Here is a 19,069-nt window from a genome sequence, read left to right as displayed (position 1 = left end):
GAAGTAAAAATAATTCCAGGAGTACAGTATGGGGATCCGGAAAACTTTCATCTCCTTCAATTCACGCAGTCAGGGGTCTTCCGTGAGGCCAAGGGTGTCATGTATGTTGCTACAACAGGTACATGGCACAACAGTGCTCAGTGGGGTGGTAGAGCAGCCTTCAATCTGCTACCTTTTCCCAAGGTCCACACTGGCAGACTGCATTTTCCAAATGGCAGCCTCAGTATCTCCTATCTGTTTTGTTCTGACAACGTGATCTGGACACTCCTCCCATCTAGTGGTGAGGCTGAAATCCACTCCTTTTAAACATGGGTAGATCTGGGGCTCCTGGGTGGCTCAGTGGGTTAAAGCCTCTGCCTTCCGCTCAGGTCATGGTCCCAGGGTCCTGGGATCGAGCCCCGAATTGGGCTCTCTCTCTGCTCGGGAGGGAGGCTGCTTCCCTTCCTCTCTCTCTGCTTGCCTCTCTGCCTACTTGTGATCTCTGTCTGTCAAATAAATAAAACAAAATCTTAAAAACAAAACAAAAAAACATGGGTAGATCTTTGTGATTGCTTCGATCAACAGAGGATGGCGGAAAGGACATGTGACCTCTGAAGCTAGGTCATAAACATGCCATGCACTTCTACGAAGATCTCCCCAGACATTTCATCGTCGGTGGCACCTCCCATGGTATGCGCCGGTCAAGCTGTGTGACTGTGGGCAAGCTGCCTAAATTCTGGGAACCTTCATTTCCCCATCCGTAGAATGGGGATGATACTAACGCCTGCTCCATGAGGATGAAATACGGCAATCCACGCGACGACAGCTTAGTGTAACGTCTGGCATATAGTAAGTGTTCATGGTTAGCAATCCTTACGATCACCACCTGCCATTTGGTAAGTGGCCAACTAACATTTGTGCGCTAATTAATCAAATTGTGCTCTCCACTGACTGAAAAGAAGATAAAGATCCAATTTGTATCCAAAGGCACTGGGAGGCTTTTTGCGTCCTAGCTCTGGTAATGCCTCCAGGCTCAAGCCTCTGGCTGAGCACCTCACCTAGGCAGCATTCCACTGCTGCGCCCCTCCCCCACAATTCTCGGTGTCTTCCCTCAAACTCCATGTTGGCTCTTGGCATTGGCTTTCACAGCTCCCTTTTCCCTTCAGCTCCTCATTCCCCTTTCAACTAATTTTTACCGGGACTTCCGTTCTCAGCCTTGAGGGCACCTCTTCAGAAGCCTTTGCTGACCTCAAGATTAGATAAAGTCCTCACTCTGCTTCCCCTGTTGTGACAGGAGCTCACCATATGGCAATTGCTTGCTGATTTCTCTGTCTCAAACACCTGAAAGCTCTGGGAGGGCAGGATTTGGGTCCTGTTCACCAGGTCATTCTCCACAGAGTAATAGTTACTTAATAAACATTTGTTGAACAAATGATTGCAAACGAATAGGAACCCGAAAATATAAAACCCCAAATAGCTACATAATATTCAGCACCATCACTTTAAGAAAACAGAGGCCTTTGTAAGACATTTTCAAATGATTTCCATCAAAACAGATTCAGATCAGATCTTGGCACTTAATGGAGTAAGCTTCAGTTATCTGGAAAAATAATTTGCTCACAATGTTTTAACGGAAGATGTTAAGTAAACTCAAGTGTTCTCTAGTTTTTTCATTGGCTTCTCAGATAGCGAAGCTCTTGGGAGGGTGGCGGGGCGGGGCGGGGGGTGGTTTGGGAAGAAAAAAAAGCACATAATTTCCACAGTGCCGGGGACGGAGCACTGAACACTTAGTTGCACAATCAATATTTGATGATGGACTTGTAGACATTTAAAGCTGAAAGGGACCTTGATAGCTGATGGAAGATTGTTTGATTGAAAATTGAACCGATTAGAAGCCTGGGAGTGGACCACAGAGCAGCTGTCACTGCCCAGGGGAAGAAGGGAACACCTCTGTTGCTCCGAGATCTGGCCTCAGGTGTCTCTGCACTGGGGAGCTTTCCAGGAACCCCAGCGGTCCCTGCCAAGACTGCATTTTCTGGTTGAACTGCTACAGCTTTCTATATGGAATGAGGAAATCTCTGCAATACTTTTTGTCCAAATGTGATTAACACAGCATTCTGCAATGTTCCTTCCCAAGAAAAGCACACCCTGCTTAGGCTGGGAAAACACCCCAAATTTCCATTGTGATGAGATTCATCAGGGTGAGGTTAACTTCAATTATGGACATAACTCAGGCCATTGAAATCTCCCATGGAAAGGTTTCTACTACCCACCTAAGGCTCCACCTTGGTTTGCGGGGCCAGAACCTGTTGGAGCACTCCATGCCCTGACCTGTGCTCATCAGTCTGTTGCCTCTTATCAGAAAGACCAGGACTATGACATAATGGCAGTACTCCACAGAACGCTGAATAAGTCTCCTCCCTGCCTGGGAAAGCCCTCTTCCAGACAGCATAGGACATGTTGGTCTGGGAGATCTCGGGTTAAATTTTTCTGCCACCATCCGGGGGAAATATGGAGGTCGGTATGTCCACTCACACTGGGTCCATCATTTCTAAACCTTCCTCAGGTTGTCCCCACCCCCACTCCCCCATCCAAAGGTACCGTCCTGACAGTTCTGCCCCATGAAGTCTAGGATAGGTGATTCAAACACACATCAATTTTAGTAAAATACGAAAAAATGTGGGGATCCAAAGAACCCGAGCGGCTGGGTTGCACAACTCCAGGGGGAGCTGTTCGCACATTATTCTGCCAATAACCTGGAGCTGGCTCTCCTATGTCATTTCTTAGTTCTCTTGGTACAAATACAATACCTCTAACATTGGATTCCTAGGCATCTCTCTGGTCTTACAGTCCCTTCCCCTAGGCTGTGACCTTGGGTGTTGACATTACTTCTGCTTAGAAATATAGCTTGCTTACTTTCACTTATAGTTAAGAAAACACTTTCAAGTGCTTTGTATCACTAGAAACTCAATACTCTTTTGAAGGGGTCAGGCAGTTACTGAGGACAGTCTCAGAGGTCATTGACTCGCTAAAGGTCACCCAACCCAGGAAAAGCGAGTTCTTGACTCCTTGTTTATTGTTTACCCCATCAGACAAAGGAGCTTTAGGATGCCAACAGAATTGCCCTCATAAGTGCTAGCTGGCTGTCTAGTCAACCTCGAAGTCTCGTCCTTATTTTTGGGAGCCCCTGGAAGACTTGTGTGTGCTCCTGCACAAGCCCTTTCAGCTGTCATGTGACACCCTCCATTCTCTTCTTCTCTGCTCTTCCATCAGTCTGGTGGTGCTCTGCTGCTGGTGCGGGCGGTGAGGAGCCATGGAGCTAGTCCTCAATGCCAGAGCCAGAGCTGCCATTCTGGGTCAAGTCTACCATTCTGGAGTGGAAAGAGGAAGGAGAGGAAGCCAGGGAACAACCCAACAGCCCCTAGTCTTCTCCTGGGGCAGAGGGGCACCACTAGAGAATGGGAGGTCTTGACACAAGATTGTAGATCTTGCTCTTTGGGATGACTCTTTTTTCTAATAGTCTAAACACTCCCAGCCCCTTCATGCAAATTGTCTGCTGACAGCTTGTGCTTTTAATCCTCCAGATATGCCCAGACACATCTGAATTTCAATCAGAGATAGATTAAGATGATCCAGCCAAGCAACTACCCAGGGTAGCAGAACACCACTGTTATAAATGGGAATGATTGCCACTTAATTCAGCTATCCGCCCCCACCGAAGTCATGCGAACATTGGTCTCTTTGCTGAAAACACACAGCATGCTTGAGTGATAAATTTTAAAACCCTGCCAGATTGACCTGTCTCTGTGGACTACACTCAGATAAGCCACCTCCACGTGCTTGATGCAACCAAACCTGAAGCCAAAAGTCACCACTAAACGAATTCTGAACTGGAATGGGGCAACATAGCGCTACTTACTGAGACTGAAGGATTGAATTCTTTTTTGTTTCAATTTTAAACCCTTTCGTATTCCTATCATGAAGCTGCCTCGTTTAGAAAATTGTGAAAGAAAACTGAATCGAGAACAAGAACATCAGAAGAGAGGAAAATATTTTGCCAAGTTCTTTTTTTTTTTTTTTTTTTTGCAAAAACATCAAGTCTGTTTTGGCCAGTGGGTGTAAATGAACAAGAGACTCTGTTTCTAGATGCAATTTTTATTAATAGAAGGATCAGTTTATTCCTCGAGTCACTAAATAAATGTTGAACAAATATTTCAAAACAGCTCATTAGCCTGCCAGGTGCGGACAATTTTGGTCTCATACTGATCCTGCAGGGCGAATCAGCTCAGGCCTCTCCAGTCTTGGTTGGCCTCTGGTTTGCTGTCCTGTGAAAGGAAGGAATTAAAGTCGAAGCCTAACAAATGTTGGTTAATTGAGTACCTTTAAAAATCTTAGGAATCGGGTGCCTGGCTGGCTCACTCGGTTAAGCGGCTGCCTTCAGCTGGGGTCATGATCCTGCGGTCCTGGGATCGAGCCCTGAAATGGGCTCCCTCCTTGACAGGGAGTCTGCTTCTCTCTTCCTCTGCCCCTCCCCACCTGCTTGTGCTCTCTCTCTCTCTCTCTCAAATAAATAAATAAACTATTTTTAAACATAAAACAAAAAACACATGGATCTTTGAAGTTCTTCCTTGGGAGAAGTTTGACAGTCAGCTGGAATGGAGAAACCATGCCGGTCCTAGGGATTCTGCCACACCGGTTTTGCTGCGGTAGTAAGATTTGGTCTGAGGAAGGAGTGACGTTCACAGTGGCAAATGGAGCCCCACCCAGGCTAGCTGGATTCCTCTCCATGGCAGCTCATTTTTCGCTACTTCTTATACAAGTAAAGTTGTGGGCAAGAGCCAGCTTGAGTGATCAGAGGAGGTGCTTCTAGAGGCTGCCAATCAAAGCCTCCTTTGCGGGTAGTCAGACCTGTAAAAAGTGCCTGTGAATTCATACACACGGGCTCACCATTCACCTCCATCGGCCTCCAAACCAGGGCTTTTCAAACTGGAATATGCATACAGATCACCTGGGGAGTCTAGAAAAGGCAGATTCCGATTAAATCAGTCTGGGAGGGGCGGGTGTGAGAGTCTGCATTGTCAATAAATTGCCTAGGGATACTGGGGCTGCTGGTCTTCAGACCGCACTTCGAGGAGGGAGGTTCTCCTCTGACACTGGAACACAGCATTCGTGGCAGGAGGATCTAGGGACAGGGGCAAGTCAGGGAAATGAGAGCCTAGAGCAGGCGGTAAATACACAAGCCATGGTTTACTTTATAATGTAATGAGTGTTAACAAAGGGTCATGTAAGTGCATGCAAGTAGAGGGGAGAAAGGAACAGAGTAGAAGGGCACAAAGACTTGGAAACAACAAGAAAAGAAAAGGTCAGGCAGAATTAGATGATTTCTATCCACGGATTCTCCGGACTGGGTCGAGGAAGGAGAGCAGGCCAGTTGGGCATGGCTGTATTTGGCACCTTGGAAAGGGAGGGTAGAATTTTGTACTCACTTTCATATTCCGTTTAGTACAGCACTGGTGTCTGAGGTCTTCATAAATGCTGACTGAATGAATGAATGACTCAGTTACTCATTCCACTTCATTTCTTTTTTTTAATTGGGTCAAATATACAAAACATAAATGTGCCATTTTAACCATATTTAGGTGAACAATTCCAGTGGCATTAAGTATACTCACCTCTGTTGTGCAACCAACACCAGTATCCATCTCTGGAAGCTTCTCCTCGTCCCAAGATGACACACCATACTCATTACCGATAACTCTCCATTCTCCCCGTCTCTCCCGCAACCACCACTCTATTGTCTGTCCCTCTCAGTTTGACTACTCTAGGTACCCCAGGAAAGTGAAGTCATAAGACATTTGTGAATTTTGTGTTTGGCTTATTTCCTGAGCATAGTATCTTCAGGGTCCATCCGTGTCATAGTGTGTCGTACTGTTATGCCCCAATAATGCGACTGTGATTAAAGGAGCGAGACTGATATAAAGCAAAGGTCAAGCAAAGCTTTATTTCACGCCAAGCATCAAGAATCTAACCGAACGTTTGGGGACGCACCTCTTGCAAAAGAGGGCGACCCTTCCCTGTTTCACAGACTAGCTTTTAAGGGCAAAGGCCATGCGAATGGGCCTGGCCAGGCACAGGTGACCAATGAGATTGTAACACACACAGGAAACTCCACAGTGATGCTAGGTGACCAATTGAGTTACAATTTACCCTAGTAAACATTTGAACCAGCCTATTACACCTTGATTGGGATTGGTGCCAAAAAAGCTCCCAAAGGGCAGGGCCCATACTCCTTGGTAACCAGGGAGACAGTATGTAACCCCCTACTGATCGGAGGTCTCCACCTGACCTGACTCACCCTTGTATCTGGGCTTTGTTACCCCGGAGCTGGTTTCCGGAACTTGTTTTTAAGTGAATCCCCTGGGGGAAGGGGAGCAGGGACAGTTTAATGAAAGCCTCTTGCTAAATAGGTCCTTACAGTACCGAATTTCCTTCCTTTTGAAGGCTGAATAATATTTTACTGTGTATTTATACTACATTTTGCTTGTCCACCCACCTGTTGATGGACATTTGGGTTGTTGCCACCTTTTTGGCTAAGTGAATGGTGCTGCTCTGAGTGTGGGTGTGCAGATATCTGTATGAGCCCCTGCTTTCAATTCCTCAGGGTAAATATAGATTCAGAAGTGGAATTCCTGGGTCATATGGTATTTCTCTGGTTAACTTTTTTGAGAAGGCTCCATCCCATTTCATTTCATTTTAAATTTTGAAACCTTAATTAAGTAGTATAGGAGATAAGCAATTTAAACATCTAGGTTCTCCTGGTTGGGAGAAAGGAGGAATGACCTCAAATCTGGTGATTTATAAAATGGCTTAGCTTTGCTTCACCTCCCCTATAAGATTCCCTGAAGGTAAAGCTGGAAGGAGGGCTGTAGGTCACATCAGCTCACCCAGCCTGGATCATTTAGCAAGGGGACTGTCAGGCCTTTGCATTTCTTGACTGACCAGCCCATGCCTTTCGGGAAGTCTCTCTGCCCACCCGCCAGCGCAGAGAAGAGAGATGGCCCCGTGTCAGTGCTGTGTGGCTTTCCTCCCACGGGAGAGCCTAAGAAAGGCAAAGCCACCAAGGTTCCTTATGCCAAAGGCAGGATGGTTTCTGCAACTGGTGACTCTAGCAGTAACATTTTCCAGGGAGCCAGTCTAACTCAGAGACAGCCAAACCTCGGAAAGCACAGCCAGCCCAAAAAGAGAGCGCACTGAGGGTGTGGCTAAGGCCCCAGGGAAGGGCTGGTCCAACAGCTGGAGGCCATTAAAATGTGGCAAAGGCTCTCTTCTTTGTTCTCAGGATCGATTTAAAGTGCTACCAGCCTCTTGGGCAGGGACTTCAATTCTAGGAACAGGGACTCAGGGCTCTCCAGACTGAATCCTGACTCAAACACAGGATATTGTTCTTAAAAAGCTCTTTTTTTGAAATAACAGACTTAAAAAGAAAATCGTGCACCCCCCCAGCAAATTCACTGTTTTCATTTTTCCATATTCTCCTCCTCAGCTAATGCAATTTTTATTGCTCTTTATACTCCATCAGTCATGCCTGGATTTCTCTTGTCTCCTCCCCACCACTGAAGGCAGTTCTACCCAAAATGTCATTTGCACGTTTCTGGGATCAGAGGGGGAAAGAGCAATGGCTCTCCTTCTCTGTGTCTCTTGGCTCACTCCCCCCAACACACACACACAGACACACACACAGACACACACACACACACACACACACCCCTTCCCTCTTCCCTTCTTCTCTCCAGGTGCCTCCTTTCTGTTGGGGATGTATCTCCAATGACTAGCTGACTCCAGGACTTTGCCCACCTTCTTTGGGAAAGTCACTTGTTAGGAACAGAAATGAACTTTTTCAGCCTCCTGCCCCGTCTGGTTGTGGGCGTGCCCAAAGCGTGTCATTGCAGAAGGATGTGTCAGTACCGGTGACCTCCTGGAGCCCAGCCTGGGCATGTGGCCCTGGGCCAAGATCGCCCCTCCCCACTCCCTGCTCCCGTTCAGGCTCCTGCTCCAGAGTTCTCTCTCTCTCCACTGATAACAGCTCTCAGAGCCTGTGCTTACATTAAGTGACTATGGGAAGGGTTTTTGAAAGAATTTATAGTGTTTGTACACCATCATAATGCAGCCCATCTTTTATATTTCTCAAAGTCTTAAAACTATGACTTTGGTATTCCTAGCAGGCACTGGGTATGATTAAGGATTGTGGCTCTTTGCAGCACCTCTAAACTAATACCATTCAGGTTCCTGCCCATAACAGGACCATGACTCAGGCCTTGGGGGCTTCCTGCCCCTCCCTACCCCCACAACTTCTGTCTCCTACTTCCTTTGTCGCTCACTCCCATTCTTCCTTCAGTTCTGAGACCCCCAATGATGCTCCCTGGCTGCTCCTTCCAACCTTCCAACCTCGCCACACATCCGGGCCTCTTGTTTCAGGGGGCCTAGCTATTTCCTGGGTGTTGGCCTGTTTAGGGTTTCTCTTGGGGTATTTTGTATTATGATTCCCCTACCTGTCATGGCTTAGCAGAAGATGTGCAAACCAATATCTCAGAAATGGGCAGGCAGGGGAAGTTAGGACACAGGACTCAGTCTGGAACTTTCCATCCACTGAGTCTGGACTAACACTCATTGTCCTAGATCCCTGTCTCAAAGGGTTTGTTTTTTTTTTGTTTTTTGTTGTTTTTTTTCATTCATCAGCTTTCTCCTTTTTAGTGAAAAGAACTGTGGTCTAGATTAAGTTCAAGGACCCAAAAACCAATGTTAGAAGACTAAATAATGTAACTTTGAAAGCAGAGAGGCCGTGAATGGATCCTGGCCATGCCGTAGACTAAACATTGTAAGCTTGAAAAATGTACTGCTCTCTTAGCCTCAGATTCTGCATGTGTAAAATGGGGTTACCCCTAACTACCTCCTAGGTTTGGTATGATAGTAGGTGAAATAACATGTACGAGACTGGGGCGCCTGGGTGGCTCAGTGGGTTAAAGCCACTGCCTTTGGCTCGGGTCATGATCCCGGGGTCCTGGGATCGAGCCCCGCATCAGGCTCTCTGCTCAGCGGGGAGCCTGCTTCCCTTCCTCTCTCTCTCTGCCTGCCTCTCTGCCTACTTGTGATCTCTGTCTGTCAAATAAATAAATAAAATCTTAAAAAAAAAAAAAAACATGTACGAGACTCTTAGCACGCCACCGAGTTGGCACACAGTGCTAGACAATCCTATTTTAAAAATCACCTCCTGGCGATTACTAGGCAATCATGATTCTATTAGTACACTAACTTGTATTAATGAGGGTACTTTTAATGTCAAGTCACAAAAATCCCAACCCAACTGGCTTAAAATTTAAGAAAAAAAATTTGTTCACATAGGGGTAAGTCTCCAAAGTGGGTGTGGGGAGGGCTCCGGGGTTAATTGGATCAGCTGATCGACAATGTCACCAAGGACCCAGGTAATTTCTACTTCTGTTCCTGCCATTCTTGTCGTGTTGGCTTTGTGTGTAGGCCAGCTCTCATCATGTCTCTAAATTGGCTTACACGTAGCCAACCTCACAGTCAGGCACAGCAGCATCCACTCAAGAGAAGATCATATGTGTATGTGAGGGTTTTTTTTAAATGTGTCCCAAATTTATTTTATTTTATTTATTTTTTTATTAACATATAGTGTATTATTTGTTTCAGGGGTACAGGTCTGTGATTCATCAGTCTTACACAATGCTGTTTTGTTAAAAAAGAGACTTTTCCATTTCTGGCCATAATGGAATTACCTTTTGCATTAAGAATTACAAAACTGGACAAAATATATAAAAAAAACTGTTTTCCATCATTATACACAGGCAGTCCAGGATGATTCTCAAGAGAAGTGGAAAAATTAGATGAGCACTACAATCACCCTGGTTTTCTTCCTGCAGACATTTCTGGATCCCAGAGCAGGAGGGGGACATTCATGGAACATGACAACTTCTCCAAGTGTGGGAGACAGAGATCAGAGTTTGGGGCCATGGAGTTTAGGATGGGGGAGTCAGAGCCCTGGAGAAATGAAAGCCACACAGAAAGAACGCACAGCAATCTGCTTGAGGGGAAACTTTGAGTCTTTGGTTGAAACTAAGTTGCATAAATTCAGAGTAAAACTGCAGGGGCTTGGCAATAAAACAACTCTTGAAGCTTCCTAATTCTGTGTTCACACAGGAATGACAGTTGTTTGTATTCTAGCCGGCTGGAGTGGAATCTTCTCTGGCTACCTTGGTATTGGCTAAGGACTCCAGAGGGGTCATGCCTTAATAGTAAGGCTAACTAACCCCAGATTAAAAGCAACTTGCTTGGGTGCCTGGGTGGCTCAGTGGGTTAAGCCGCTGCCTTCGGCTCGGGTCATGATCTCAGGGTCCTGGGATGGAGCCCCACATCGGGCTCTCTGCTCAGCGGGGAGCCTGCTTCCTCCTCTCTCTCTCTGCCTGCTTGTGATCTCTGTCTGTCAAATAAATAAATAAAATCTTTAAAAAAAAAAAAAAAGCAACTTGCTTAATAATAGTTTTTATTTTTTATTTATTTTTATTTTTTTAAAGATTTTATTTATTTATTTGACAGAGAGAGATCACAAGCAGGCAGAGAGGCAGGCAGAGAGAGAGGAGGAAGCAGGCTCCCTGCTGAGCAGAGAGCCCGACGCGGGGCTCGATCCCAGGACCCTGAGATCATGACCTGAGCTGAAGGCAGCGGCTTAACCCACTGAGCCACCCAGGCGCCCCAATAATAGTTTTTAAATGCTCAAAAGAATCAAATTTTTTTGTTTTGGGGGATTGTTTTGTTTTTGTTTTGTCTCATGCAATACTCAGGATATACGTGTACTAAAAAATTGCTCATTGAAGTTCAAGATTAACTGGGCATTCTGTGTTTTAAGTTGCTAAATCTGGCAACACTGGATGAGTGTATTATAGTTATAGAGATGCTAACATCCAGGGAAGCTGCAGGAGAGAAACACAGGAACTCTGTGCTACCTTCATAATTCTTCTGTAAAACTAACATTATCTCAAAATAAAGGCTAAACAATTAAGTTTATAAAAGATTTTTTTGAAGATTTTATTTATTTATTAGAGAGAGCATGAGCCAGGGGAGAGACAGAGGGAGAGGGAGAGAAACGTACCCTATGCCATGTGGGGAGCACGACTTGGGCCTCAATCCCAGGACCCTGATATCATGACCTGAGCCAAAGTCAGATGCTTACCTGACTGAACCACCCAGGAACCCCAAATTCATAAAAGATTTTTAATGATATGAGAAAATGTTCTTACATGAAAAGGAGCAAGAAACAGAGCTGTATATTCATTGTGATAATATCTATGTATTTTTTAAAATAAAATGTATCCTTAGGGGGAAAAACATTGAAAAAATATATAAATATTAATAGTGGTTATTGCTGGATAATTATATTCTGGACTGCTTTATTTGATTTTTTTATACTTTCCAGATTTCCAACTCTTGTGTAAAAAGGAAACATTACTTCTAATAATAAAAACATTTAAAGTAGTTAAAAAGAACTGAGCTGATCTTCAGGTAACCTAATTGCTTCCTCATGCAAAGCCTATCACTCTTTCAAGGAAGACAGCAAAATCCAGATATTTAACATAACACTCATAATACCTAGCATCCAATAGTTACTAAACATGCAAAGATGCAGAGAAAAGTGACTCTTTTTTTCTTTTTAAGATTTTATTTATTTAGGGCGCCTGGGTGGCTCAGTGGGTTAAGCCTCTGCCTTCGGCTCAGGTCATGATCTCAGGGTCCTGGGATCGAGGCCCGCATCGGGCTCTCTGCTCAGCGGGGAGCCTGCTTTCTCCTCTCTCTATGCCTGCCTCTCTGCATACTTGTGATCTCTCTCTCTGTTTCAAATAAATAAATAAAATCTTTAAAAAAAAAAGATTTTATTTATTTATTTGACAGACAGAAAGAGAGAGAGAGAGAGAGAAGGAGCACAAGCAGGCAAAGCAGCAGGCAGAGGGAGAGGGAGAAGCAGACTTCCCACTAAGCAGGGAGCCCGATGGGGGACTTGATCCCATGACACTGGGATCATGACCTGAGCTGAAGTTAGATGCTTAACTGGTTGAGCCACTCAGGCACGCCCAAGAATTGTGACTCTTTTTTTTTTTTTTAAGATTTTATTTATTTATTTGACAAACAGAGAGAGAAATCACAAGTAGGAAGGGAGGCAGGAAGGGAGGGGGGCAAAGCAGGCTACCTGCTGAACAGAGAGCCCAATGTGGGTCTCGATCCCAGGACCCTGAGACCATGACCTGAGCTGAAGGCAGAGGTTTAACCCTCTGAGCCACCCAGGTACCCAAGAAATGTGACTCTTAACCAGAAGAAAAATCAGACTTAAAGGTGATAGTCATGGTGGAATTTTCAAAAAAAGAATTTAAATGGCTATTATAAACATGTCCAAGAATTCAAGACCAAAACATGAAAATAATAAAGATGGAAATGGAAACTACTTTAAAAATAATGAAATAGAACTCTTGGAACTGAAAATACAATATCTGAAATAAAAAATTCACTGGATGGGCTTACCAGAATAATCAACATTACAGAAGAAAAGATGAATGAACTTGAAGACATAGCAATAAAAGCTATCAAAAGTGAAGCACAACAAGTCTTAGTGACAAAGAAAAGATCCTGAAAGCAGCCCGGGAAAAGAAGTCTGTAACGTACAATGGTAAAAATATTAGATTGGCAGCAGACTTATCCACAGAGACCTGGCAGGCCAGAAAGAGCTGGCATGATATATTCAGAGTACTAAATGAGAAAAACATGCAGCCAAGAATACTATATCCAGCTAGGCTATCATTGAAAATAGACGGAGAGATTAAAAGCTTCCAGGACAAACAAAAACTGAAAGAATTTGCAAATACCAAACCAGCTCTACAGGAAATATTGAAAGGGGTCCTCTAAGCAAAGAGAGACCCTAAAAGTAGTAGATCAGAAAGAAACAGAGACAATATACAATAACAGTCACCTTACAGGCAATACAATGGCACTAAATTCATATCTCTCAATACTTACCCTGAATGTTAATGGGCTAAATGCCCCAATCAAAAGACACAGGGTATCAGAATGGATAAAAAAACAAAAACCATCTATATGTTGCCTACAAGAAACTCATCTTACACCCGAAGACACCTCCAGGTTTAAAGTGAGGGGGTGGAAAAGAATTTACCATGCTAATGGACATCAGAAGAAAGCAGGAGTGGCAATCCTTATATCAGATCAATTAGATTTTAAGCCAAAGATTATAATAAGAGATGAGGAAGGACACTATATCATACTCAAAGGAACTGTCCAACAAGAAGATCTAACAATTTTAAATATCTATGCCCCTAACGTGGGAGCAGCCAACTATATAAACCAATTAATAACAAAATCAAAGAAACACATCGACAAGAATACAATAATAGTAGGGGATTTTAACACTCCCCTCACTGAAATGGACAGATCATCCAAGCAAAAGATCAACAAGGAAATCAAGGCCTTAAATGACACACTGGACCAGATGGACATCACAGATATATTCAGAACATTTCATCCCAAAGCAAGAGAATACACATTCTTCTCTAGTGCACATGGAACATTCTCCAGAATAGATCACATTCTTGGTCCTAAATCAAGTCTCAACCGGTATCAAAAGATTGGGATCATTCCCTGCATATTTTCAGACCACAATGCTCTAAAGCTAGAACTCAATAACAAGAGGAAATTTGGAAAGAACCCAAATACATGGAGACTAAACAGCATCCTTCTAAAGAATGAATGGGTCAACCAGGAAATCAAAGAAGAATTGAAAAAATTTATGGAAACAAATGATAATGAAAACACAACGGTTCAGAATCTGTGGGACACAACAAAGGCAGTCCTGAGAGGAAAATATATAGCGGTACAAGCCTTTCTCAAGAAACAAGAAAGGTCTCAGGTACACAACCTAACCCTACACCTAAAGGAGCTGGAGAAAGAACAAGAAAGAAACCCTAAACCCAGCAGGAGAAGAGAAATCATAAAGATCAGAGCAGAAATCAATGAAATAGAAACCAAAAAAACAATAGAACAAATCAACGAAACTAGGAGCTGGTTCTTTGAAAGAATTAATAAGATTGATAAACCCCTGGCCAGACTTATCAAAAAGAAAAGAGAGAGGACCCAAATAAATAAAATCATGAATGAAAGAGGAGAGATCACAACGAACACCAAAGAAATACAGACAATTATAAGAACATACTATGAGCAACTCTACGCTAACAAATTTGACAATCTGGAAGAAATGGATGCATTCCTAGAGACATATAAACTACCACAACTGAACCAGGAAGAAATAGAAAGCCTGAACAGACCCATAACCAGTAAGGAGATTGAAACAGTCATCAAAAATCTCCAAACAAACAAAAGCCCAGGGCCAGACGGCTTCCCGGGGGAATTCTACCAAACATTTAAAGAAGAACTAATTCCTATTCTCCTGAAACTGTTCCAAAAAATAGCAATAGAAGGAAAACTTCCAAACTCATTTTATGAGGCCAGCATCACCTTGATCCCAAAACCAGACAAGGATCCCAACAAAAAAGAGAACTACAGACCAATATCCTTGATGAACACAGATGCAAAAATTCTCGCCAAAATACTAGCCAATAGGATTCAACAGTACGTTAAAAGGATTATTCACCACGACCAAGTGGGATTTATTCCAGGGCTGCAAGGCTGGTTCAACATCCGCAAATCAATCAATGTGATACAAGACATTAATAAAAGAAAGAACAAGAACCATATGATACTCTCCATAGATGCTGAAAAAGCATTTGACAAAGTACAGCATCCCTTCCTGATCAAAACTCTTCAAAGTGTAGGGATAGACGGCACATACCTCAATATTATCAAAGCCATCTATGAAAAACCCACCGCAAATATCATTCTCAATGGAGAAAAACTGAAAGCTTTTCCGCTAAGGTCAGGAACACGGCAGGGATGTCCGTTATCACCACTGCTATTCAACATAGTACTAGAAGTCCTAGCCTCAGCAATCAGACAACAAAAGGAAATTAAAGGCATCCAAATCGGCAAAGAAGAAGTCAAACTATCACTCTTCGCAGATGATATGATACTCTATGTGGAAAACCCAAAAGACTCCACTCCAAAACTGCTAGAACTTGTACAGGAATTCAGTAAAGTGTCAGGATATAAAATCAATGCACAGAAATCAGTTGCATTTCTCTACACCAACAACAAGACAGAAGAAAGAGAAATTAAGGAGTCCATCCCATTTACAATTGCACCCAAAACTATAAGATACCTAGGAATAAACCTAACCAAAGAGACTAAGAATCTATACTCAGAAAACTATAAAGTACTCATGAAAGAAATTGAGGAAGACACAAAGAAATGGAAAAATGTTCCATGCTCCTGGATTGGAAGAATAAATATTGTGAAAATGTCTATGCTACCTAAAGCAATCTACACATTTAATGCAATTCCTATCAAAGTACCATCCATTTTTTTCAAAGAAATGGAACAAATAATCCTAAAATTTATATGGAACCAGAAAAGACCTCGAATAGCCAAAGGAATATTGAAAAAGAAAGCCAAAGTTGGTGGCATCACAATTCTGGACTTCAAGCTCTATTACAAAGCTGTCATCATCAAGACAGCATGGTACTGGCACAAAAACAGACACATAGATCAATGGAACAGAATAGAGAGCCCAGAAATGGACCCTCAACTCTATGGTCAACTCATCTTCGACAAAGCAGGAAAGAATGTCCAATGGAACAAAGACAGCCTCTTCAATAAATGGTGTTGGGAAAATTGGACAGCCACATGCAGAAAAATGAAATTGGATCATTTCCTTACACCACACACGAAAATAGACTCAAAATGGATGAAGGATCTCAATGTGAGAAAGGAATCCATCAAAATCCTCGAGGAGAACACAGGCAGCAACCTCTTCGACGTCAGCCGCAGCAACATCTTCCTAGGAACATCACCAAAGGCAAGGGAAGCAAGGGCAAAAATGAACTTTTGGGATTTTATCAAGATCAAAAGCTTTTGCACAGCAAAGGAAACAGTGAACAAAACCAAAAGACAACTGACAGAATGGGAGAAGATATTTGCAAATGACATATCAGATAAAGGGCTAGTGTCCAAAATCTATAAAGAACTTAGCAAACTCAACACCCAAAGAACAAATAATCCAATCAAGAAATGGGCAGAGGACATGAACAGACATTTCTGCAAAGAAGACATCCAGATGGCCAACAGACACATGAAAAAGTGCTCCATATCACTCGGCATCAGGGAAATACAAATCAAAACCACCATGAGATATCACCTCACACCAGTCAGAATGGCTAAAATTAACAAGTCAGGAAATGACAGATGCTGGCGAGGATGCGGAGAAAGGGGAACCCTCCTACACTGTTGGTGGGAATGCAAGCTGGTGCAACCACTCTGGAAAACAGCATGGAGGTTCCTCAAAATGTTGAAAATAGAACTACCCTATGACCCTGCAATTGCACTGCTGGGTATTTACCCTAAAGATACAAACGTAGTGATCCGAAGGGGCACGTGCACCCGAATGTTTATAGCAGCAATGTCTACAATAGCCAAACTATGGAAAGAACCTAGATGTCCATCTACAGACGAATGGATAAAGAAGATGTGGTATATATACACAATGGAATACTATGCAGCCATCAAAAGAAATGAAATCTTGCCATTTGCAACGACGTGGATGGAACTAGAGGGTATCATGCTTAGCGAAATAAGTCAATCGGAGAAAGACAACTATCATATGATCTCCCTGATATGAGGGAGAGGAGATGCAACATGGGGGGTTGAGGGGGTAGGAGAAGAGTAAATGAAACAAGATGGGATTGGGAGGGAGACAAACCATAAGTGACTCTTAATCTCACAAAACAAACTGAGGGTTGATGGGGGGAGGGGGTTGGGAGAGGGGGTGGGGTTATGGATATCGGGGAGGGTATGTGCTATGGTGAGTGTTGTGAAGTGTGTAAACCTGGCGATTCGCAGACCTGTACCCCTGGGGATAAAAATATATGTTTATAAAGCTGTAAAAAAAAAAAAAAGAAAGAAAGAAAGGATGAATCCCCAAGTTTTGTAGCAACATGGACAGGACTGGAAGAGATTATGCTGAGTGAAATAAGTCAAGCAGAGAGAGTCAATTATCATATGGTTTCACTTATTTGTGGATCATAACAAATAGCATGGAGGACAAGGGGAGATGGAGAGGAGAAGGGAGTTGAGGGAAATTGGAAGGGGAGGTGAACCATGAGAGACTATGGACTCTGAAAAACGATCTGAGAATTTTGAAGGGGTGGGGGGTGGGAGGTTGGGGGCACCAGGTGGTGGGTATTGTAGAGGGCACGGATTGCATGGAGCACTGGGTGTGGTGCAAAAATAATGAATACTGTTATGCTGAAAAAAATAAAAAATTTAAAAAAAAAAAAAAGTGAAGCACAGGCAGGAAAATCTCTTCAAACAATGGGCAGAACCACAATGACCCATGGAATAAAACCAGGTGACTAATATACACATAAATGGAGTTCAGAAAGAGAAAAAAAAGGACAATGAGGGCCAAAAATGTATTTGAAGAAACAGTAGCCAAAATTTTTCAAAATTTACTAAAAACTATAAAAGCACAGATCTTAAAATTTTTATAAACTCCCGAGAGGACAAACACAAGGAAAATCACAGCAGAACACATCATAATAAAATTGCTGAAAATCAGTGCTAAAGAGGAAAACCTAAAGAGGGAGAGATACGTTGTAAATAAGCAAACAAAGGTAAGAGTAACGGCTGACTTCTTGTCAAAAATCCTGTAAACCAGAGACAACGAAATTAACATCTCTAAAGTTCTGAGAGAAAAAGAAAGCTTACAACCTAGAATTCTTTTTTTTTTTTTAAGATTTTATTTATTTATTTGACAGAGATAGATCACAAGTAGGCAGAGAGGCAGGCAGAGAGAGAGAGAGAGAGGGAAGCAGGCTCCCGGCTGAGCAGAGAGCCCGATGCGGGGCTCCATCCCAGGAAACCTGAGATCATGACCTGAGCCGAAGGCAGCGTCTTAACTCACTGAGCCACCCAGGCGCCCCTAGAATTCTTTATTCGAGAGAAATAATATCCTTCAAAAATGAAGACAACATTTTTAGGTAAACAAAAGCTGAGAGGATTTATCACCAGAAGACTTACACTACAAGAAATGTTGAGAAAGTTTTTGAAGTGGAATGAAAGCAATACCAGATGGAAACTGGGAACCACACAAAGAAATGAAGAGCTCTGAAAATGTAAGGATGTGAACAAATATGAGATATTTTTCTTATTTAAAAATTTTTAAAAAGTAATTGTCTGAAGCAAAAATAACAGTGAGGTAGTCTGAGATTTATAACATATAACACACAAAATTAATGGGGAAAAATAGTACAAAGGAGGAGAAAAGGAAATGGAAGTGCACTATTGTAAGACTTTCATATTTACATGAGGTAGATCATGACAAGTTGAAGACCCATATTGGAAACTCAGAAACTACTTTAAAAAAGAGTAGCAAAAAGGTATAGCTAAAAGCCAAAAGAAGGCATAAAAAAGAATACTAAAAAACAAAATGAAACTCAGACCAAATAAAGGCAGAAAAAGAACAGAACAGAGTGGATGAGACAAATAGAAAACAAATAGCAGGGTTCCTGGGTCACTCAGTCAATTAAGTATCTGCCTTTGGTTCAGATCATGAGCCCAGGATCCTGGGATCAAGTGTCACATTGGGCTCCCTGCTCAGCAGGGGTCTTCTTCTCCCTCTCCCTCTTCCCGCCCCCTGCTCAGGCCCTCTGTCTCTAGATTTCTCTCAAAAAAATAAATAAAATGTTAAAAAAAAAAAGATTACAGCTTAACCTCAATTACATTGAAACTGCATTAAATGTAAATATTTCAGATATCCTGATTATAAGGCGGGAATTGTCAGAATGGATAAGAAAGGAAAACCCAACTAATATGCTATCTAATAAAATTGTACTGTAGGGCGCCTGGG

The sequence above is a fragment of the Lutra lutra genome, chromosome 4 (genome assembly GCF_902655055.1).
Source record: "Lutra lutra chromosome 4, mLutLut1.2, whole genome shotgun sequence".
NCBI classification, from domain to species: Eukaryota; Metazoa; Chordata; class Mammalia; order Carnivora; family Mustelidae; genus Lutra; species Lutra lutra.
The sequence above is the reverse complement of the archived record's forward strand: the minus strand, read 5'-3'. Positions refer to the sequence as shown.